Source organism: Dermacentor silvarum, chromosome 6 (genome assembly GCF_013339745.2).
Source record: "Dermacentor silvarum isolate Dsil-2018 chromosome 6, BIME_Dsil_1.4, whole genome shotgun sequence".
NCBI lineage: Eukaryota > Metazoa > Arthropoda > Arachnida > Ixodida > Ixodidae > Dermacentor > Dermacentor silvarum.
In genome coordinates, this window is record NC_051159.1 from 16,681,941 (window position 1) to 16,705,841 (window position 23,901).

At 50.7% G+C, this 23,901-nt stretch overlaps 1 protein-coding gene across 1 annotated transcript in view; it reads right to left on the reverse strand.

The window, feature by feature from the left end:
• Positions 1–23,676, reverse strand: part of LOC125946196 (uncharacterized) — a 146,900-nt gene extending 123,224 nt beyond the window's left edge. The window contains exon 1 of the mRNA XM_049668697.1: positions 23,637–23,676. The gene's annotated coding sequence lies outside the window, so the exon portion shown is untranslated. The remainder of the gene's footprint in view (positions 1–23,636) is intronic.
• Positions 23,677–23,901: the final 225 nt, after the last annotated feature.

Consider the following 23,901-nt stretch of genomic DNA (forward strand, 5'->3'; position numbering starts at 1 on the left):
TCCTGCGTCCCACACCCCCACAGATCAAGCGCGGCCCCTCCCCCTCTCTCTCCTCTCCTACGCACCCCCCTTTCTCTCCTCTAGGAATACTCTACGGAGCGGCGCCCGCGTGCCACACCCCCACAGCGCATGCGCGTCCCCTCCCCCTCTCTGTTCTACCCTCCCCCTTTCTCTCCTCTAGGAATCCGGAGCGGCGCGCTCGACAGGTGGTGCCACAGCTGAATACTCCACTGGGGTCGCCACGGTAGTTCCGCAGTATGAAAATGACGGAGCGCGCGCACCTCATTCTCTCTCCTGTGCAGCGCCGCGATGAGCGCTCAGGCCGCTGCCGCGAAACCATCTCCCGCTCAAGCTGCATACTCCGCTGGGGGCGCCACGGCAGTTCCGCGGTATGAAAATGACGGAGCGCGCGCGCCTCATCAGGCCCCGGAAACTGGCGAGTTCACCAAATGGCCACAGAGGGCGAAAAAATCGCTGCTAACAAAACAAGCATAGTACATCTCCTCGAAAATATGCCCACGTGAGTTCAGTAGCTCCCGCTAGAAGCGCCGTAATAAGCGCAATTTTAACCTACAAACTTTCTCCCGCGCTCATCGAAGCGTTTTTATTACATGACAAAGAGTACAAAATTATTATTCTTAATTAGAGATTGTACTATTGAGTACCAACTCTGTTCCTTTTTTTGCCATTATAAACGCTAAATAACGTTCATCACCATCGATCTCCCACATGACCTCTAGCCTTGATTTAAAATTTTTACCGGTATTTTTCGCGTACACGGCAAGCACGGATTCATTGGTTCGTACACTTATGCTGGTTGCTACTTTGTGCTAAAACCAGTTTATCGCGCTTCGACACCTCGCGTTATTTAACTTGGGGTGAACTGACGGGTTTACGAGAAATGTAAACCCGAAAGCTAGGTTTCGGTCGTGAGCCATGCGGAGCAAGTCTGCATCGAAACGGGAGCCGGATTCGGCTGCGACTGAGGACGGCAATACCGGGAAGTCGTTTACCATCGCTGCTTCTTGAATCGTTATGTAATATTCGTCTCGTTAACTTACAGGCGGAGACAAGTTAACTAACTAGATCCTGCATTACATATGGGCAGTCAGGACCCTCCATTGCTGTTTCCGAAATAATGTTTAGTTGCGAGGCCGTCGTTATAATAATGACGAAAAAAAACAGCGATATCGGTACGCCCGTCACCTTTTTCATCTCGTTGTATCCGTGCCCGTAGGCGACTGAGTAGCCTTGTCAATATATATATATATATATATATATATATATATATATATATATATATATATATATATATATACATTAAATTCCGCCGGCAACTTCTTTCGTCCACAACACCGGATAACCCTTTGGCAAATTCAAGTGCAAGTACTGAATTTAATATATTAAACAGTTGCACGCATGCTCATTTACCCATATTTCGTACTTGTTGGTTCCAAGTTTTCTTGCTGTTCCGTTTGATTTACCTTGGGGTATTTATTTTTGCAGTAATGAAGGGGTGCATCACGTTCGTGCAGAAAAGGAATGCAGCAGTTCTAATAGCTTCATGTTTGTCTTGCATTTGCTTGTAGAACCAGCGTCGTGATAACTTCTGGTGTATAAATGAGCGCACAAATGCTCTCATTTGTGATCCTAATAATAATTAAGCTGTTGACATGCATTGTAGTTAGGCAGGTAGCAATATTCATTTAATTAACATGTTGCTTAAGCACCCTAGAACAAAGTATACAGTTCCATGTGTTCTGCAGTCTAAAACCATTACAATATATATGTCACACCTTCTTGCATTTCATATTGCAAAATTGTGCTTTTTCGATGTCTGATGCAATCAAAATTTCTGTTCCAGACATGCAGTAAAGAGGATAGCACCAGTGTAAAGCAACACACTCCATACACCAATAACAAGCAACTTCCTGCTACAACAAGGCCATTGTGTGGATTTTGGCTGTTACTGCAAGGTAAACAACACCAAGTTCAGAAATAAATATGCTTGATATATACTGTATTGGCTCACTAGTCTTGAGACACGTCATTTGTTTGTAGCAGATGATATGAATGTCTTTCCACATTTACGGTTCAGCATAATTGGTTCAAACATAATAGAAACCACTACATGAGTTTGGCTAATCTGTGCTGTATCTCATGTGTTACTTTTCTGCCGCAACAGAATCTGCACCAAGCCCACCATGGTTCTCATCACAGGAGCCCCCATCTACCCTGACAGGAAGGGGGCTGCAGCCGAATTTACAAGGATTTTCCACCACAAACAAAGAAGCGGATACAGCGTATTTGGATGAGATATCATGTCTACGGAGGACTGTCAAAACTGAAAGGAGCCTCAGCCATCATTCCACCAGCACGGATATTAGCCGAGTCATCCAGGTACCTCAACAAAGACTTTCTAGAAATTCTTCATGTTGAGATGCACCTGCAACCATTAACCAACACGGACGACGCTGGCCAAAAGAGTTCCATCAGTTTGCCCTTCCTTAATCAGCTTCCTGGTCATGTCAAATTCCATTTGTGCCGAGTATACATTTTTTTTCTATAAATGCAAGCTTTTTCATTCCCCACTCTTGCTAGGGATAATTCTTCTTCCTCATCCAAACATGAAGGTCAACCGATTCTGTGCTCACAGTTAATACCATTCACTGTCTAGTAGCATACCATATCTGTAGCAATAATTCTAAGTGTATGCTGTCATGTGCAATTCCTCTCCAGAAATAGCCGATGCAGCATCGGCATGCGTCTTGCATTAACTGTTGCACCGTGTGCTATGTAGCACTTGACTTTTCTTAATGTTTTTGGCCTTCAGTGCTTGCAGAGCCGAGTGGCTTCTTTCAAGAACACAAGCTTTCTGATTGCCATATTTAATTCCTAGTCTCATTCAGCATTGCTCATCTTGCTCAATAGCCTGGGTGTAGCCCTGCTTGTCTAGCCTTGCCTGGGTGTAGCCTTGCCTTGTTCGATAACCTTCAGTGTACCTTGTGCTACACTGAAGTGATTGATTACAAAGTCTGGTTTCGCTGCTGTCCCACTTGGTCGTGGTCGCCGTGTTACGTTTCTCGGATGTGGGGACCTGGTAAGTTGCGATGGGAAGCAGTCTCTCGAGGTAAGCACCTGCTCCTGCAGTCCGCACAGCAACATGGACTCCCAATTTACACGCACCGTGATTGGTGCTCCCCGTTCTGTCCTTTCCTGCTGTAGCCATGTGCAAATTTTGCTTGTGGCCTTCGTCAGCTGCAATTTGGCATGAACATAGACCAGCATACGTGCTTACATGATCTGAGGTGTATGAGTTGATAGCCACCTAGGTGGAATGGCCCGCAAAAGTGGCTGCCGAAGGTGATGCCCACGAAGCCGACTTGTCCATACTGAGACAAATGGGGCATCAAGTGTGAGCCATACTTTAGCGGCCCTCCAAAGAAAAGAAACATGCAGGCTGGAAAGAAGTTAATGCTAAAATGCTGGGTAGTCCATGTTGCTGTGTTGACTGGGGCAGTAGATGCCTGCGTCACCTGATTGCTTCGCAATGCAAGTTGCTAATATTCAATGGTGACTGTCAGTGCAAATAGGTCGGACACGCCGCCCAATATGTTTGCGCTGCTTGTTGTCGCTCATTACCAGACCATGTGTGTTGGAGGCAAGCACTATGCCTGCAGTCGGACAGCTGAATGTGCCGTAAGCGACCCATGTACGTGAATGCTCACTGTTGCCTTATGGATCTTCACCGATGTATAATGTATTGTGCGGACCTTATGCGGTCATTGATTGAAGTCACTGTTATCTGACTTGGTTATGGTTGCCGTGTTACGTTTCTCGGACGTGGCGGCCTGGTCAGCTGCATTGGGAAGCAGTCTCTCGTGGTAAGCATTCGCTCCTGCAGTCCGCACAATGACATAGACTCCCAATTTACAAGCTCCGTGATTGGTGCTCCCCGTTCCGTCCTTTCCTGCTGCAGCCATGGACAAATTATGCATGTGGCCTTCCTCGGCCACGATTTGGCGTAACCATCATTTAGAAGAGTATAGATGTAGGCCAGTTGGTGATTCATGATTTGGTAAGTTACCGCAAATAACACAAGAGACAAAGAAAGAGACAATGCGAAGTGGTACTGACAACAGTTTATTTAATGAAGCGAACGCCAAGCTTATATAGATCAGACACACGTGTGCACCCAAAAAGCAACGAGAAAACCAATAATAACACAGAGCGACTTTCAAGAGGGGTGCGATACAAATGCTAAGATACACGCTGGTAGACTAGTGAGGCACCTAACACGTGTGTATCACGTGGAAAGAAGCAAAAGTTCTTTCTGGGTAACAGCAGATTATCGGCAGCAAAAATGGCCAGCTGAAAAGAGAGATTGTAGAGGCAATATCCATGCGACACATTAAGGATGGTGATGTCGTTAGTTTTCAGTCAGTTGCTGTTACCCAGAAGGAAGTTCTTTATTTTTCTACGTGATACACACGCGTTAGGTGCCTCGGTAGTCTACAAGTGTTTATCTTACCATTTGTATCGCAACCCTTTTGAAAGTCGCTCTGTGTTTTTATTGGATTTCTCGTTGCTTTTCGGGTGCACACGTGTGTCTGATCTATATAAGTTCGGCGTTCGTTTCATTAAATGAAAAATTGTCAGTACAGCTTCGTGTTATCTCTTTCTTCGTCTCGTGTGTTTTTTTCCGGTAATCCTAGACCAGCATACATGCTTACATGGTCCGATGTGTGTGAAGTTGAAAGGCCCGCAAAAAGGCTGCCGAAGGTGATGCCCACGAAACCGACCATGTCCATATTGAAAGATAGAGGGGCACCAAGTGTGACCTACACATTCGCGGCCCCGGAAATAACAAAAAAGAAACGTGCAGGTTCGAACGGAGGTAATGTTAAATTTCCGGGTAGTCCATGTCGCTGTGTTGGCTGCGGCAGCAGATGCCTGCGTCACCCGATTGCTTCGCAATGCAAGTTGCTCATGTTCAACGGCTACTGTCGGTGCAAACAGGTGGGACACTGTCCAATCTGCTTGCACTGCTGCTTGTCACCTGTTACCAGACCGCCATGTGCGACGACGAAAGTGAGCCGTTTACGAGCACGCGTTAATGATTCCAGCGTATCTCGACATGCAATTTTTATTGCTGCTCTTGTACGAGAAGGTGCACTGCTTGTCTTCTGCCAATAAAGTCGCACGTTCCGTTCACTCACTTGTGGCTTGTTTTTATGGGCGTCAGTAGAGGCTCTTTGGTCTCCTGGCAGTTAGAACGCAAAAACTACGCGGCAGCCAAGGAGGCGTGCCGCAACGCCAACCGGGCGAGCGCGGCGCGTACCAGCGTACGCGACCGGTAAAAAGCGGCCATATTGAATTTTGCTCAAAAAGAACTACATTTCCGCTTCTTGTCTGAGCAGCGCCATCTGTCTTATGCCTACGTAAGTTCCATGCGCTGCCGCTTCTTATTTTCGTACCACTGTGGAAGGTACAGTTTCCCTTCTCTGAAGTTGGTTCTTTATTCTATGACCTCATTCTCTCTCCTGTGCAGCGCCGCGATGAGCGCTCGGGACGCTGCCGCGAAACCATCTCCCGCTCAAGCTAACCATTTCCCCGCTGCTTCGCATCCACACATGGTTCCATTTAGTGGGAGATGGAGTAATTTTATTGTGATAGCAATTATGTGGACACTTCAACCGGATTTCTGCCGTCGGCGTCGCCGTCGCCGTGAGGTTCCGTATAGATTCCAAGGGCGATAAAATCGTCGCCGCGCGCCGTATGCGCGAGCGAAAGCGCGCGGAGGACGCATACTATCACGGAGGGCGAACTCCCCCGCGCGCTATCACGGAGAGCGAACGCACGGTGGAAAGCAAACGCGATCGTCGCGCGAAAAGCCGAGGGGGTATGGCAGGGAGGGAGGCGTGCCGGCGCTGTGCTCCGGCACCAAAGGCGTATCTTGCCACTCAATCTCCCACGCGTAAGCAAGAAACGGGAAGAGGGGGGGAGGGGGGGCGTAGGTTCTCCTCTGCCAACAACTTCTTCTCTGCCCTTTGCCTGGCGGTGCCGGTCGCCCGCACCATCTCTTATCTCCACACGGCTCTGACCTTTCTATGCGGTGTGCATTCGCCGCTCAGTTTCCGTTGAAGCGATAGACCGCAGGATTCTTCGCCCGCTGCAGCGGCTGGCTGCGCTTGCTGCCAGCGTTTTGACAGTCGTTGTCTGCGGTTATTCAGTGTGATCTATTCATGTTTGCTTGTGCGCGCTGACAGCACGATTGTTATTTCAGTTAGTAAGCCAATGTGTCCAAGTTTATGCACCCCATAAAACTACTATCCCTACTCCGAATAGCTCTCTACTAATTTGCTATCGCAATCGATGCTTTGCCTTTCGGGCGAAACTGCGACATTTTTTTTTAACTAAGACAACAGGGGAAGCCCATGGATTCGCGGACGGCTCAATAATGCATTTTAAAAGCATCTTGTCAACCTCTTGTTGAATAACTTGGCGCTCAGATGGTGACACACGATAATGTCGCCGGTGAATCAGAGGCCCATCGCCAGTATGTATGCGATGTTTGACGATAGAGGTTTGACCTAAGGGACGGCCGTCAAAGTCGAAGATGTCGGAATATGTGACGAGCAAATGACGGAGGTCGTCTACTTGGGAGGGTAGAAGGTCTGGGGCAATCATCTTTGTGATAGCGCTCTGTACCGACGGAGAAGTGGGCGCATCGGCGGACAAAATTGCCGAAGTAGGATCAGGTGACAGTGATGAAATCTGGCACTCATCTGATGGTGACAGGGTGGCCAAAACTAGGCCTTGGGGAAGAACTTGAGAACTGAGTCCGAAGTTCAAGAGGGGCAGGCAAGTCTGGTTGGTCGCAACAGTCACAACAGTGTGGGGAAAGGAAATGTTGTGCAACAAAAGGATACTGGTAGACGGAGTAGCCACATAGTCACCATCCGGTACACTGGGGCAGGGTACAGCGACAAGACATGCGAGTGCTTGGGGCGGCAAACGAACAAACTCGGCACAAGAGAGCTGGCTATGAACTACGTCAGGAGCGTCTGGTGAAGCGGGGAAGTCAAGTTCAACGACACCGGCCGAGCAGTCAATTACAGCGGAGTGGTCAGTCAAGAAATCGAGTCCGAGGATTACGTCATGAGGGCAGTGGCGAAGAACATGAAACTACACGGAAGTGTGGCGGCCAGCGACGCTCACGCGTGCGGTGCACATTCCAAGCACGGCCGGAGTTCCGCCGTCAGCGACACACACAACGCGGGACTCTGGAGGTGTTAGCACTTTGTTCAAACGTTCACGGAGATCAGAGCTCATGATACAAATATATGCACCGGTGTTGATAAGGGCAGTAACGGGTAGGCCATCCACTTCTACGGCAAGTTGGTTCTCGTGCGTGGGCAAGGTTAAAAGAGACTTTGCAGGTCGCGGGTTAAATGCAGCGTCACCTCCGGGAGCTGCATTGCTCGGTTTTCCTGGGAAGAGCGGCCAGAGGGGTGCGGCTATGAATAGCGGCGGGGCAGAGGGGGCTGGGGAGGACGATGGTGCGGAGAAGGTGAACGGTTGGAGTTGCGGGTTGGTACAGGAGCGTCTCGGAGTGGTGAGTTGTTACGATCGGGAAACTGCAGGGGCCGATGGTCGTCGCGGCGAATGTCAAAAAATGAGCGAGGGGTGTTGCGGAACGCCGGCCACTTACAGGTCGCGTCGCCAGAAAAGACGAAGCCGCGATACACTCAACGAAGACTTCAATGGCGAGAGACGAACACAAAAGGTATCATGATGATGATAAAGGTGCACGAACTTGGCGCCAGGCGCGGAGGCAGCAGCCCACCATCCATTCTTTTTCTTGTAAGCAATCTGACTAGTAGCGCCACCTACCAGCCTCAGCACACAGCCAGCCCCGAAGCCCAGCCTAGGCGAGAGAAGTGTGCGCGAGAATGCGGTGCGCGCGTTGGCTTTCGTCGCGTTTTTGGAGGCGCCATGCCTTTAATAAAGTTCGTTATTAATGGTGCTCAAGCCTTAATTACGTTTCGGCCAGCAGCCGGCCCTCGCCGCCCTCACAACTGGCGCAATCGACCCGAACCATGCCTGAAACATCGCCTCTCGCCCGCCTCGTGAAGTGACTCGCCAGCCAACGCTCCTGCCTTTGTGCAGTTCCTGCCGCCCGACGCAGCCTCTCGCCCGCTTCGGCCTAGCCATTTCGCGCATTCGCCCTTTATGTTTCGCCGACCGTCGTGTTGACGCTGACGCCTGCCCGCCCGATGAAGTAGCTTGCTTGCAGTGCCCAAACGGTTCGCCCTACTCGCCTTATCGTTTCTCGTGACTCTTGTGCTGCTTTGTCAACCGCCATGCCGCTCGTGAATTGGAGTGAGGCGATGCCGGCGGATCTCGCAGGCTTTACAGCGGGTTACCTCCGTGAAGAGTCGACTCGCCGAAACCTCGACGCTACCGGGTCGAAGGAAGAAATAATAAATCGCCTTATCGCCGACATCGCCCAAAACCGGCCAACGACGCCTCCTTTGCCTTCCCCAGACTCCGTCGCGTCCACCCAGCGCTGTAACGTTACGCCGCTCCCGCGAAGCCTCGATGCAGCTCAAACTACCGAGTTGCTGACGGGTTTACTTCAGCAGCTCCTTCATGTGTCGCAACGCGCTGCAGCCCCAGTTCAAGGCACTACTCTTCCAGAACTCTCCACATCGCTTCCTCCTACACACAGTGGAGACGGCAGCATTTCAGCGTCCCACTCGGTTGAAGAGTTGGAACGAACTCGAAACTTGGCTTCGTGGGAACCTTCAACCCTACTCGCCGTCGCCCTGGGAAAACTGCGTGGAGCAGCCGCTGATTGGAAAGGCGTCATCGGCCGTCAATGCCCAACGTGAGAAACCTTCAGACAAGCGTTCCTAGATCAATTCAGTGCCAAGCAAACCTTGCTACAGTGGCAACAAGTAGTCACTTTTCGCGTGCAGGCGCACGGAGGAAACCTTGTCAGCTACTCTCTGGCGAACTTTAAGCTAATCTATGGATGCCCAGTTACCCTCACCGATCACCAGCGCATAGCGTACGTCCTTCAGGGCATCGACGACGCGAACCTGGCCACTACTATGGCAGCGCAGCGCTTAGGGACAGTCGCAGCGCATGTGGACATTGTAACTCAGCTTGATCAAACATTAAGCTATTTGTTCCTTCGAGCCCCACAGACAGGGTATCTAAGCGCCAAATTAACAACGCCAAGCCCACAGGCACCCCCACGTAGCACAGAGTACACAAACTCCCAGGCTGTGTCAGACAAAACCGGCCGGCCACAGCGCATTTCAGCCCTACCACCAGACCAACGAGAGGCTCGATACCTCACTATCTCGGCTAAGCATGGTGCTCCTGCCTACCGTTCTGGCCAGAACTTGGCCGAAGCTGTGTGTTTTCAGTGCCGTTAAAAGGGACATCTCGCATCCAAGTGTCCGTCTAGATCTACTGCTCTAACGTCTACAACACATCTTTCGCCAGGTCTCCACAGCAGCCCTTCCGAGACCCTTTATGGATCACTGGTTCAATGTGCCCTTGTCGACGCCACAATTGCTTGGATTGTCAAAGTGGATGCATTTTCGGACAGTGGATCTAAAGTGACGCTTGTTTCACGTCGCCCGGTCAGCTCTTCGCCCCTCCTGCCCTAGACTAGACCTCCTCTAGTCGTCGTTGGAGGAACATCAGTAATAAAAGTAGTATAAGTAATATTCATCAAATGGCTGGTGCCATCTGTTTGAATGTTTCTGTTGGACCTATCACTGGTTCGGTCGAAGCAGCCGCCCTCGATAATAATGCTGTGCCACTTATATTGGGTGAAGACTGGTTTTCTTCAAGCCAAGCACAGTTAGTGTTTCAGCCGCCCCTGCCAACTGCTCCCCGCCATTCTCCAACAGCCACAAGTGTGCCATGGCATGAACTTCTGCCCCGGATGTCGAATGCTGTTATGATCCAAGGGTCATCTTTCTGTCACTGTGTGCCTGGACACCACAGCTCAGCACACCTACAGCGATCGCCACTCCCAGGACGTCCACCCGAGCGCTTGGACTATTCTCACAGTGAAGACATCAAGCAGTGCCCTTTCCTAGACCAAAGGGACTTGGTCAAAAAAAGAGGGGCCGGATGTAAGCCATCTGACTAGCAGCACCACCTACCTGCCTCAGCACACAGCCAGCCCCGAAGCCAAGCCTAGGCGTGAGAAGTGTGCGCGAGGGTGCGGTGCGCGCGTTGGCTTTCGTCGCGTTTTCGGAAGCGCCATGCCTATAATAAAGTTCGCTATTAATGGTGCTCGAGCCTTAATTACGTTTCGGCCAGCAGCCGGCCCTCGCCGCCCCTCACATTCTTCGTCGTCTGCAAATCTCCGACATTCTCCGGGGCCTCAAATGTGACATCTACTCTAGTTCTAGACGATGTAGCTTCTGCACGGGCCTCTTGAAGACTTTGCCTCCCTGTAATCGGATTAAACAGCCGCGCACAAATCCGTCGGCGCCTGGGTACACCTCTTGAACCCGGGCTAGTGGGCAGAATAACTTGGGCGTGTTAGGAATGTCGAATATTACGATGTCGCCCACCTTTAAATTTCTTGAGTGATGCGTGGGTGAGCGATCAACCGATGGCAGCCGCAGCAAATATTGATGTTTCCATCGCTTCCAGAAGTCATTCATCATTTTTGTCGATGTTGCAAGCGTCGCTGATAGTCGTTGCCATCGTGGCTGGTTACTCGGTCTGACAATGTCTTTCCTTCTGGTAAAGTCGTAAGTTGCTGGCCCACTAGGAAATGCCCTGGCGTGAGGGCTACAGGCTCGCCTGCCTGATTATCAGATTATGTTAGAGGCCGTGAATTGAGCACCGCTTCAACCTCAGTCATAATGGTTGAAAGTTCTGCATTTCCTGTAGAGTGAAGCGTCATTGGTTTTGTTGCTGGTATCCCTAGGATGTCGTTGATTTGGGGCTCTGAATGCTTCACAGCTGGCCATTTTTCCGAGTCCTTACTCAGCCAAGCTGGTCCTTGCCACCAGTCTACCTCGGTAAACAGTACGTTTAAGGAAACACCTCGAGTCTGTCTATATCAGCAGGATTCGTTTCTCCTGGACAATGCTGCCAGCTGCATTCCGAACTAATAGACCGAATTTCTGTGATTGGTTCTTCACAAAGACGTGTGAAGTCGAAGGCCCTCGCTGTAACCAGCCAAGCACTATGGTTGACTCAGTCCAAAGAAAACATTGCGCGGGTGGCATGAGATCTCCGCAGCTTTCCACCATATATTTTAACAGCCTGCTTCCTGTTAACGCACCCATTAGCGCTAATCGCGGCAAGGATAGAGCTTTCAGTGGGGCTATCCTTGACTTGGCTACAATCAGAGTGCTAGCCACGCTCCCATTCACATCTTCTACACGAAGGTATGCACAAGCTCCGTACGCTTTTGTGCTGGCGTCGACGAAAACGTGTAGCTGAAGGTCAGGCAGTTCTGCAACTCCACTCATGAGGTGACGGGGAACGCTAACTTTCGACAAATGGATCAACTTGTTTCTCCAGTCGTGCCATTTTTCCGCGATGTGATCAGGAACATCTTCGTCCAGTCGACCTTCGAAACACATAACTGCTGAAACAGCATTTTTGCTCGCACTACGTATGGTGCGAGAAATCCTAATAGGTCGTAGATCCTCGAGACTGTCTGAAGGACAAAACGCTTTGTGTCCTTTGCCTTCGCCAAGAAACTAAAGATATTCTCGGGTTTGTAGATGAAGGCGTCTGATGCTTTCGACCAACCCATCCTTCGCACTCTCTCTTGATGTCCAGCGTTCTCATAGGCTAGATAGGTAAGAGCATCATTGGAGTCGAACAGTTGTTCTAGTTGCCTACAGCTTGAGCTCCATTTCCTTAAAGGCATGCCATCATCATCCGTCAGCTCTTTTGTGCACTTAAGAGTCGCCGCTGCTTCTAAGACATTCGCTCCGAATAAGAAGTCATCGACGTAGAAGGATTTCAGAAGTAGCTGTGCTACGGCCCTTTTCTCGGGATGAACTTGTGTCTTCAAGTGATGATGTATAGTAGCCGTAAGCATGAATGAACTTGCTTAGATCCAAAGGGTACTCTGGTCATACACCAAACCTCGACCACTTCTTCCTTGAAAGGAACAGTAGGACTTTTGTCAAACCACAGAAATCTGAACAGGTCACGGTCCTCTTTTCGTATCTCCACTTGCAGTAACGCCTTCTCGATGTCTGCTGTAATGGGCACTAGGTACCATCTGAAGCGAAGGAGAACCTGCAGTAAGTCCGCGTTTAGGTTCGGGCCAGTTTCGAGACAACTGTTATGAGATCGCTCTCCTTTGGCTTGAGAGGACGCATCAAAAACCACGCGCAGCTTGGTTGTGAGTGAGTCCTCACGAATAACCTCCCTGTGTGGCATGTAGTACGCAGGGCCATCTATCGATTCCTTGTCAAGTACAACTTCAGTATGGCCGGAAACAATATGTACTGACGAATCGCCGTATCGTATCTCTCAAGCAATCCTTCAGGCGTCGAGATGCGCTAAACCAGATTTTGTAAACGATTGAATGCGACGCTTTGTCTTTCAGCAGCTCGATATCTGGGTCTTTACACGGCACGACTACTTTGTACCGCTTTTCAATCTTTACAAGTTTACGTTGGAAAACAGACAACGTGTCTACGTGCCCAAGAGTTGCTTCTTTTGGCGCAATTCCCATAGCATCCAACGTCCAAAAGGACTCCAGTGTGCTTTGGTCTGATCCTTTAGCTTCTCCAGCTTGCACTCGGAGTACGCAGATCATCACTTCGGATGTTCCGTTTATGAAGCTCGTTTTCATGGCAGGACGTTGTAGCGTCCAGCCGAGAGTGGTCTTGACCGCGACCAATCCTTGCACTTCCGTGCTGCGTATGATGTCACGGCTCAAGATGTTCCACAGTTAATCAGATTCTATTACCAGGCTAATGTCTTTCTCGCCACATCCGCGATGCACAGTTCCATCGTCCGCCAGGCGGTAACTTTGCTCGCGTAATTTGGCTGCGAAGGAACATTCCATAGCCGTGGCAGGGATGTCGTGGCAAATTACTGGCATGGCTGTCGCTTTAATGATGTGCTCGCTGTCATCAAATTGACTACGGAGACGAACTTCGACGACATTGCAATTTCTCACAGGAAAAGGAGCGTCTGACGCAAACGTGTTCACCGCTAGGCATGTCTCTCTAATGATTTTTAGTCCTAACCGCGCCACCACGTCCTCCTTAATGAACGTGCGTTGACTGCCTCCGCCGAAGATGCCTCTGATATAAGACGTCTCGTTGAAACCGATGATCCAAGAACGAAAAGTTTGTAAATTAATGGCCTCGTCAAGTTGACAGCTTGTAACGGCAGTCGACCGCGGACTCTCTGCCTTCATTGCCTTGGTAGCATAAGATACCACATTATGTGACTTCTCGCCCCTTGACGCTCGAAAAACTGGGTCGCACATCGTTGAAGCATGCCTGCCTTTGCATGCCACACACACCAACTTCCACCGGCACTCGTTTGCGCGGTGGCCCTTTATAGTACATCGGTAGCACCGCATAGCTTTAGCCAGCCGGTTCTTTTTCTCTGATATGGTCAAGGTAGCGCTGCATACCTCGGTTGCATGTCTTGTAGATGTGCAAAAGAAATATTCGTTGCGGATTTGTTTCGATTCTTCCGATGTATTCAGGACTGATGACGATGGCACATGCTTTCTGTGGGCCCGCCGCCTTTGAAGGAGGATGCCGATGGAGCACACTGCTCTCTTGTTTCGAGCTCTATCTGTGGATATCGCAAGAGCTGCTCGAGTTTCTTGCAAGACCTTGTGGTTGCCTCCCCTGAAGCAGAGGATGCCGTGCCTTGTGCGTCATCCTGGAGACGGCTATGGCAGTGGAACGCCGCGACGATTTCTTGTGGCAGGGATTGAAGCAGAACGTCATAGAGCATCCCCGCAATCCTGTATTCGACCCCCTACCTGCGTCTGCGTAAATGCGGCGAGAATACACTCGACTGTATACTCCGCAATATCTACAAACGTGCCCTTGACCTCCCCATCTCGACATCTAACCAACGTCTCGCAGACCTGGGCATGACAAACACATACGGGGAACGAGGCTCATCTCAACAACCAGTACCTGCGACTTGGCACGTCGCAGGCTGGGAGAGACCTCCTACACCGTGTACACATCTCCTACACCTACACGGTAGAAGAGCGGACCACGATACCCGAGGACTGGCGTGTTGCCCTAATCATTCCGCCTCTGCCCCAAAACATGACTAAGGGGACCCACGATGGTAGGCGTATAGCTCGGGCTAACGCCCTACAGCAACGCTATGGCTCACGCACGGGGGTCTTCTATACGGACGCATCCGGCCCGCATCACGGCGGCTGGTACACGGCCGCTGTTGTTCACCGAAACGTACCTATTCAAGGGCTCCCTTTACGAGCACCCGACATCACACACGCGGAAGAAGTCGCCATAGCACTCGCCGCAGCGGACCCCGCATCTTGGATCATCATTACCGACTCGCGGAGTGCGTGCCAAAATCTCATCCAGGGTTGCATCACTGAACGCGCAGCCCAAATTCTTAAACGATGCTACTATCTAGATTGCCCCAACCCGCGTACAATCATCTGGACCCCTGGCCATACAGGACTAGGTGGAAACGAGGCTGCCGCTGCCTCAGCCCGCGCACTAAATTACCGGGATCCGCCTCACCCTCCCTCGCCTGATGTTCCAGCACCAAATCCGGCTACATCCTTCAAACAAATCACGGCCCTGTACAAATCGGACAGGCTCAGATTCTGACCACCGGCATCGGGCCTAAACAAGGCGGACGAGCGCTGGCTCCTCCGTCTCTACACCAACCCGGTATTGTGCCCGGCCATACTCAGACACTTTAACCCGGCATTCTCCGGGGCCTGCCCACACTGTGACCATCCGGTCGCGGACCCCTTTCACATGGTGTGGGCCTGCCCATCAAACCCGGCGGTCCCGCCACACCCCTTCCCATTCCCCCCTACCCGAGAGAGCTGGGAGGCTGCCCTGCTCGGCTGCTCGACCCTGGAAGATCAACGCGCCCTAGTGGCCCGAGCGCGTGCTGCAGAAGCCACAGGGGTTCCGGACTAGGGACCCCTCCCAGATTTTGTGTGAGGCCGGCCCTTAAGGCCGTCCCCAACTCTCTCCTGTCATCACTCAATAAAGTTTTTCACCACCACCACCACATCCCCGCAAAACTGCTAGTTGGAACTTCTAGGACGTTGAGGCAACGGACATTCAGTTGGACTTCGTCGTACAGCCTGCGCAACTCCCTCGTATTCGATGGAGACGTCACGGGCTGCAGTTCACGCAGCGCTCTGAAGTGATATGCTGTACCATCCGGCTCCTGTCCCCGAACCTCTGCTTTAGCAGATCAATGTCACTCTCATAACATGCTTCAGTCGTTGGTAGTCCGGCAATGGTAGGTGCTGCTTCCCCTACCAGATAGTTGCGGAGTAGTGTAATTTATCAGTCGTGCGCAGAATTGTGTTGGCATGGACAGCGCCATTGAGTTGCTCCCAAAACGACGTCCATTGACACACGTCCCATGAAAAGGCTTGATGGTCAGCGTTGGGAGACGAGGTCCGAAGCTCTGTGACGCATCTGTCGTTGGGGCAGGTGGCGTATTGAGCGTCGTCGAGGAAGGAGCTCTGCACTTTGCAGCTGACGCTGAGATCTTCAAGCCGGCCCCGGAGGCGTGTCAGGGTCTCAAGCGTCTGGTCGTCATAGTGCGCTGCAGACGCGTACTCTCTTTCAAGATCCTCGACGGGAATCACGCCCTCAAGCTCGGCATTGATCTTCCGAAGCTCCTCAGGGCTGGCGGCGAGCTCGTCTAGAAGCTTGCCGAACGCCGTGCGGTCGTTGCAGTCACTCTCCAACAGCTTCGTCGCCTCATTCATGATTTTCGTTGATTGGGTTCGTCTAGCAGAGCAGTTTTGCTTTCAGGCGGTCCATGTTTCGTTAGGATCGCGGATTACTTGCTCGTAAGGTAGCCGGTTCCGCGCGTTGCTTCCCTGGATGCGGTTCCGATGAGGATCAGGTTGCTCTGGCTGCAGTTTCTAGAAGAAACTTTTAGCGCCGGCGCTCTTTGCCCATGTCGTTGGGATCCGCTCGTTGTCCGTGGGTTTCGGCACCATATGTTGCGAAACGCCGGCTACTTATTGCGTCGCCAGACAATACGAAACCGCGGTACACTCAACGAAGCCTTTAATGGCGAGAGACAAACACAAAAGGTATCATGATGATGATAAAGGTGCGCGCACATCTTGGCGCCAGGCGCGGAGGCAGCAGCCCATGATCCATTATTTTTCTTCGTCGTCTGCTAATCTCCGCCAAGGGGAAGAAGGTTGGCGATACCGGCACTGACGGGAAATATGTTCAACGCCGTGGCAATGAAAACATAAGGGCTTCTCGTCCTGGGTTCTCGACTGGGCCGGATCACGATAGCGGCACAACGTTGCAGTATTTCTTTAAGGCGGAAGAACAGAACTGACCCGAGGGTGAGGAAGGGAGGCAGCAGGCTAGAGTCCTACGTTAGCCAGCTCTTCCCTCACGACGGCTTCGATTAAACAGACTGTCGGTCGGGAATCGTCGGAAGGGCGTGCGAAATAGGAACGTGCCGACGCCGCCTCAATTTCGCGACGCACGATGCGGACAAGGCTATCGGTGGTCGGTTGCTGATTGGGCGGCTCAACGTCCGCGCAGGACGATGTAGCGGCCGTGTTTGGAAGCCGCGTGAATTGTTGGACGATGCGGCGACTCTTCAGTGCTTCAAAACACCAGTATTCCTTGATAAAGTCTTCAACGGTCGAGCAGTCCTTAAAGACTAGCAAGTTGAAAGCATCATCAGCAATGCCTTTCAGGACGTGACTTACTTTGTCCGCCTCGGTCATGGTGGCATGAACTCGGCGGCAAAGGGCGATAACGTCAAGGATGTACGACACGTACCACTCCGTGGGAGATTGGGCGCGACAGGAGAGACCTTTCGAAGCGGCGCTCTGGCGGCCAATTGGTTTGCCAAATAGGTCACGAAGCTTCTGCCTACACAGATCCCAGCTGGTCAGCTCCGTTTCGTGAGTGTCAAACCAGACGTGCGCTATCCCACTGAGATAGAAACCGACATTAGCGAATGTCACTGTCGGGTCCTACCGATTGTTGGTTGCGACGCGCTCGTAATTCCCAATCCAGTCATCAACGTCGACGTTGTCGGTGCCACAAAAAGAGCCTGAGTCACGGGGTTGGATCAAGATCACTGGCTGGGGTGCCGGTGTTGCGGTTGACTCAATATCCCCGTCTTTTGACATGGTGGAACTTGCCAGGACACGTCTTGAGTAGTACCCAGCACTTCCACCAAAATGCCGCGGGAAACGGCATAAATGAAAATATATTTACAAACTATATACAGCGAGCGGTAGCACTGCCAAGATGGCGGAAATACCATCTTTGCAATCGTCTTTTTCACCCTAATGGTCAACGTCGTCTTTGTCCCATTGCGTGCAATCTCGTAACAATATTGTTACGTGTGCAAAGACACAGACGAAAGAGGCTATATTTACAGGCTATGTACAGCCAGACAGCCAGACCGACACTCGCTCACGCCAAGAGCATAGACACACTTCATCGTCGTTCTCGCGGCGGCTCCTCTCTTGAGCATTTCTCGATAATATCGGGATACTACGATAATATCGGAATACTAATACTACCTTGAGACATAGATCTCAAACTCATTTTTAGGAACAATCACCTGTGCTGGATGTCACCACTTAATGGAAAATAGTTTTGGAAAACATGCCCCGAGGCTTCAACAATCGGGTACCCGGACAGTAGTAGCGGGAAGCTTGCAAAAGCAAGAGAAAACTAGCAACCCCGATTCCGACACTCCCAGAAAGAGAGTCACTGCCATCCCTTACATCCACACATTGTACCATAATCTCAAGAAAGTTGGTCAGCGTACTGGTGTCGATGTCGTGTTTTCGGCACCAGATAAGATATCGCGCTTATGCAGGCAGGTTAACTGCAATCGAAAAAAAAAATGCTGCAGAACCAACCATAATATCCGCTTTGTCGTGTGCGCAGTAGCTGTTGTTTACAACTTTCTCCTTTCCTGCGGCCGCGAATACATAGGTCAAACGGGAAGCTGTCTTAATGAACGATTAAAGGAGCACAACAATCATGTTTTTAACTCCATTTCTGGTCATCTCGGCATCCATTGCCGAGACGGTAATTGCAGGCCCATATTAGAAGGCACACAAGTTATCAATAACCACAAAAGCAAACAAACTAGAGAGATTATTGAAGCGCATGAAATTCACAAATTTGTGAGTACCCCTTCATTGTCACTGTGCGATAAAGAAGTACAATATTTAGACACATGATCTGTGTGTCATTTGTTAGAAGCAATGTTCCGAACACGTGTCACCCATCTGTACATTTTGTTGTGCCACAGCGTGGTATTTAAGCCTGGTATATGTGCCCAATAAACATTGTTATAAGTCGGCGCTCTTTCATGTCACTTCTCTTCCTTCGCATGTAGACCAAAATGCCCTATAGTGGATTACACGGCATTTGATTCCAAGCCCCCCTTGGGATCAAATGCCGTGTAAGTAGCGCTTCTGTTAACGAAATGCATGATGACGCGGCGCGGCCTTCCTGGCATTTCATGCAGCGTGTATCACGCTGGCAAGCGTCATTTCTATCAAAGTCCTCTCTCTAGTGTTTCGGCATGCATCCACATAGGAAGTTGGCCTACGGGTGACACGTATTCCAACATTGAGACATTTTAACCTGTATATATCGTTACAATAGACAAGAGCAAGAACCACACAGCAAACAATGCTGAACTTTAACTTTTGAATTTTTAAATTCTTTACGTCGCGGGAAACCCGCAGTGTTGGTGTAATAGCTTTAGCATTGCGCTGCTCATCCCGAGGGCACGGCATTGAATCCCGGCCGCGGCGGCCGGATTTCGATGGGGGCGAAATGCAAAAAACGCCCGTGTACCATGCATTGGGTACAAGTTAAAGAATCCCAGGTGGTCAAAACTAATTCGGAGTCTTCCACTACGGCGTGCCTCATAATCCTGTCGTGGTTCTGCACATAATTTGTTTTGATTAGTTTGCGGAAAACACATAACCCATGGGATAAATGTAGAGCTGCGACGCCGAGGAGAAACCTTGATTTTCCTTTCCCTATAAGAGACACGCTATTGAAATAAGTTTCAAGAAATATCGCTGTTGTGGTGAAAGCACGTGACGGGTGCTCGAAGACTGATCTCTCCGCTTTTATGGGCAATGTAGACACTGAAGAAACGAAAAGGCTAGACCACCCGTTTTGCAACGGCGCTCAGCGAAGCTACCAATTAAGCTGCCAAGACATCCATTTCTGCGTTCCCGCTGCTTACAGGTTCGCATTGCATCAAACAGATTGCGCGCAGCAGTCATGGCCTTCATTTCGCGCTCCGCCATTTGCACATGGAGCAGGAGAAGTATTGTTATGAACCGAACAGATTACCCATGGCGTGCAACAGAATTAGGGTCAACGTAACGTAGTTCATTAGGAAATTCCCCGGACTGAAGATGGGATCAGCTGACGCTCGTAGCACAGTGAAGCAAACAGGATGCAGTACTGAACGCTGGGCGAATGGGTATTCTATGCTGACAAAGAACAGTGGGATAAACAAGGGACGGAGAACGAAACACGACACGAGCGCAGGCTAGCAACTGCATGGTTTATTGTCGGAAACAGGAATATATAACAGCGTACTCGTGTTAAAATCTTAATGATTAGCGGCTAAATAATGAATCTCTAACTTATGCACCCTCACAGGCCGCGTCGTGACGTACATGGCACCGGACTCGTGAATAAAAAAAATGTCGCAGTTTCACCCGAAAGGCGAAGCATCAATTGCGATAGGAACTTAGTAGAGAGCTATACAGAGTAAGGATAGTAGTTTTATAAGCTGTATAAACTTGGACATGCAGTAGCACCAGCAACGCGCAGAACTGTTGTCGACGGCGTCGCCGTTTTGCCCGCGTACGTACCGAACGCGCGCGGCGTTGATGACTCTTGCCAGGGCCTCTGGGGGCGGCTCGGAGGTTTTTGACGAGATCAGAACGGGAAACTCGTCGAGCAGCGTCAGAAGTCTTTACCACCTTCTCGCCTCGCAACGTTGTTATATAAATACACATTTGGTGCCGTAGCTAAACGTCGCCTCCCCTCCCTCCCTCTCGTCCCCACGGTCTTTCGCGCGACGGGCGAAGTCGTTTGCTCCTCTCTCTCTCTCCGTCTATATATATATATATATATATATATATATATATATATATATGGTGATTGTAAAGGAGGAAAGGGACGCTTAATTCTGCAGCCCTTCAGGGAGCACGGCAGAGAACGCGCGTTTGTTCTCCGTCGTGCGTTCGCTCCCCGTGAAAGCCCACGTCCCTCGCGCCCTTTTACTCGCACATACAGCGTCCGGCACGCGACGACGATTTCATCACCGTTGACGTCATACGGAACCTCACGGCGACGGCGACGGCAGAAATCTGCTTTGAGTGTCCATATAATTGCTATCGCAATAAAATTTTCGTACAATCTCCTCAGGGAGCTTACGCATCTGAATGATGCGTAAGTAATTCGTAGTAACGACGCCGTGTTGAGTGCTCACACTGCTGGTAATCCTGCACTGCTCAGCGGCTGCGGTCATCTCCAGTAAGGCGCAAATCCATGCACGCGATTTTCGAGCGACAGCGACAAGCTACAGCGACAAGCGGCAGGTTTTGCGGATCGCGGAGGGTCGCGTCGCCGGTTTCTGGCCAGCCAGAAAATATCGCTTGTCGCCCGGAAGTCAGCGCGAAGATATCCGCTGGCGACAGCGTTTGCGCAACAACATGGCAGCAATCAGTCTGCCCGCTTCTACAGTGCCGCTTCGATCTGAATTCGCTCTTGCAACTTGCTCTCTGCTGCGACAGCAAAAAATAAATAGTATACAATCAGTCATCGCGTCGACTCATCGCTAGCTGAGGACAAATTATCGGCGCTGTGTTGTCGTTATTATTGAAATCGGTTGTTTGTTTTGAGACTGTTAGGCCTGAGACGCCACCGAGAGCGGAGAAAGTGTTTTAAGTTTTACTCACCAGATGGCGCCACGGCATTTTACGCTGGCGGTATGGGATGGATTTCCACTGGGGATGATAGCATATTTTAGCTAGATCTAGGTAAAACGTTGACCTCGGGATAAGTTTGAGATTTCTTTACGCACGCACGATAACATTTATTCGCACAACAATGTAAATTCATCGCTACTCTTTTTCGCGATGTCGCGTTCATGTGGTTGCTCCACGCCGCGACACGACAGCGCGACAGGGTGTGCCTGTCGTGTCGCTTGTCGCTGTCGGTTGAATATCGCGTGCATGCGTCTTGGCGCTATTACGGTAAATGCGACAGCGCTGCGGCGACACGAACTGCTGCGGAAGGCGGCGCAACGTGAACTGATGAGACCGCAAACTACTGCAGGTGGCGGCGCCAGGTGCGCTAATGAAGTTCCGACCCGAAGTCGCGGCTGCTCCACAGTTCTGGCTTACTAAAGGTGTGCTTAGTGCGTGCGTACACGTCACGCGGTCACAGAGACGCGCTCGTGCCACTGCTCCCGCGTTCGTCGTCTTTCACAGCTGGCGAAAACATTGCTGCTGGCTCTGTCTTGAAAGCAATCGTCTTACGCGGAAGATGGACGGACGCTCGAACAGTTTTCCCCTTGGGTAGCCAAAGAAATGCTTATGCATTAAAAGAAAGTCTCGATCTCCCGCGCAGTCTCCGTGCCTCGACAACACCAGTAGCTTGTCTGTGCTCGTGTCGTGTTTCTTTCTCGTCCCTTGCTTATTGCTCTATTCTTGCCAGGATGCATCTCTACTAAAACTCCCCACCTTTCATTCCTCTGATGATGATGACTGATTTGGCTGGTGATTACACGCTGGCCCAAGTCAAACAGGTCGTCAATAGTTGCGAATCCGTGCCTCCGACTAGTCCAGACTCTTCCGTGCTCGCTGCACTGGTCCCTCACTGGTTGAAGGGCGCCCGCTTCGGCTGCGGGATGTGGTCGGTTTGATTTCCACCGCCGCCGGGCACCCACTGGTTCAAATGGGCACAAATGTACCCCGGCCTGGCGTTCAGCTTCCTTCAGGGGTTATACGCTTGGGGTAGGAGCTTGCGCCCTAAATTCCCGTCAAAACCCTTATGAGCACAAAAAAAAATATATTCACAGGGTATTTAGTGTTATCTTTAAGAAGACTTGAAGGCGAAAACCCAAGTGCCAATGCATTCTTCGCTTAGTCATCCCCCTTAATTCGCTTAGTGTACTTCGCTTAGTCATCCCTCGTAATTCCACAAGTCGAGCGTTCGACTCCCCCCAAGGTCGTTGGTTCGAGTGCCTCATTTAACACTATCTTAATTAACTGTGCCTTAAATAACTCCGTCTTCATTAACACCAAAGGTCGTGGGTTGAACTTCCACCTAGGGTCGTGGGTTCGAATGCCCTAATTAACTATATCTCAATTACCTGTGCCTTAATTAACTTCGCCTTAATTACCACCAAAGCGGTGGGTTCTAGGTAGATGGTTTGTAGCCTTAATTAACACCAAAGGTCGTAGGCTCGTAGCCTTTTTTTACCTTTCTTGTCGTCGACGCGTTTTCGCTCAAGGTCGAGTGACTGATGAGATATACATGCTTTCACCTTAAAAATTGATCTAAGGGTCGTTTGCATGGCGGCCATTTGCCATGTGGCGCCCCAAATGCACCTATTGAGACGGCGACGCCTTCGGGTTGGAGACAAACACCTCATTCCAAGCGCTGGTATTTCAACATTGTTGAAATACCAGCGCTTGGAATACCAAACACCAAAATACCAGCGCTTAGAGAGCACCATAATGGCCGAGCACCAGACCGGGAGCGTGCTTGTACCTATTTTACCGGTAGGTACCCGGCGCCAGCACTTGCCTCCCACAGCCGCGGCGGATGCTCTTCAACAAGGCCGTCTGTGGTTGAACAAGAGGCGCCCAGAGACAACTCGTGAAAACTCTATTGGGCCCCGTTTCGAGATGTGCACCCCCATCAGAGCCGACAGGCCAGGGAACATTTCTACCCATTAGACAAAACCGGTGTGTTCCCGGCGGCACCGGGATTTCAATTCGGTACCACCCGCATACGAGGCGGCTTCTCTACCGCTTGGCCACCGCTGCGGTGGTGGCCTAGCGGGCTCGGACCGCGCTGGGAGTGGTGCTATACGACGGCAACACTCTGCATGCACGGTCTCGAGGAAGCGGGTATACACGACCAAGAAGCGGCAGCAACCTTGGTGAGTAGCTACAGGGCACACACGGCTCTTGCGTAGCCATAGAATGGAGCCTACCTGAGGGAAGCGCACAGCTGAGAAAAAATGAAATTATGGGGTTTTACGTGCCAAAACCACGATCTGAAGACGGCTCACTACAGGCACCGGCCTATGTGCAGAATCCTCGAAAGCGAGGCCACAATGACACAATTCCATAGCAGGGCACTTACCTTGAGCTTCGCGGCCGTCGGCGCTGCGCCTGGCGGTTCCTTCTTCGTCCTCTTGTTCCTTAAACCATGGCGCTTACCCACTACGGAGATTTGGCCCAATAAGAAGCCGACGGCTGAAGGGGAACTCAAGGAACGGTGATAATATGCAGAATGATTTTAATGTGACTGATAGTAGTGAGAAAAATGGTGTGAGCTTCAAAAAGACAGTATATATGGAAGCATTAGGATGATCTTAAATACAATGGGAAATTTCGTTAAGCACAAA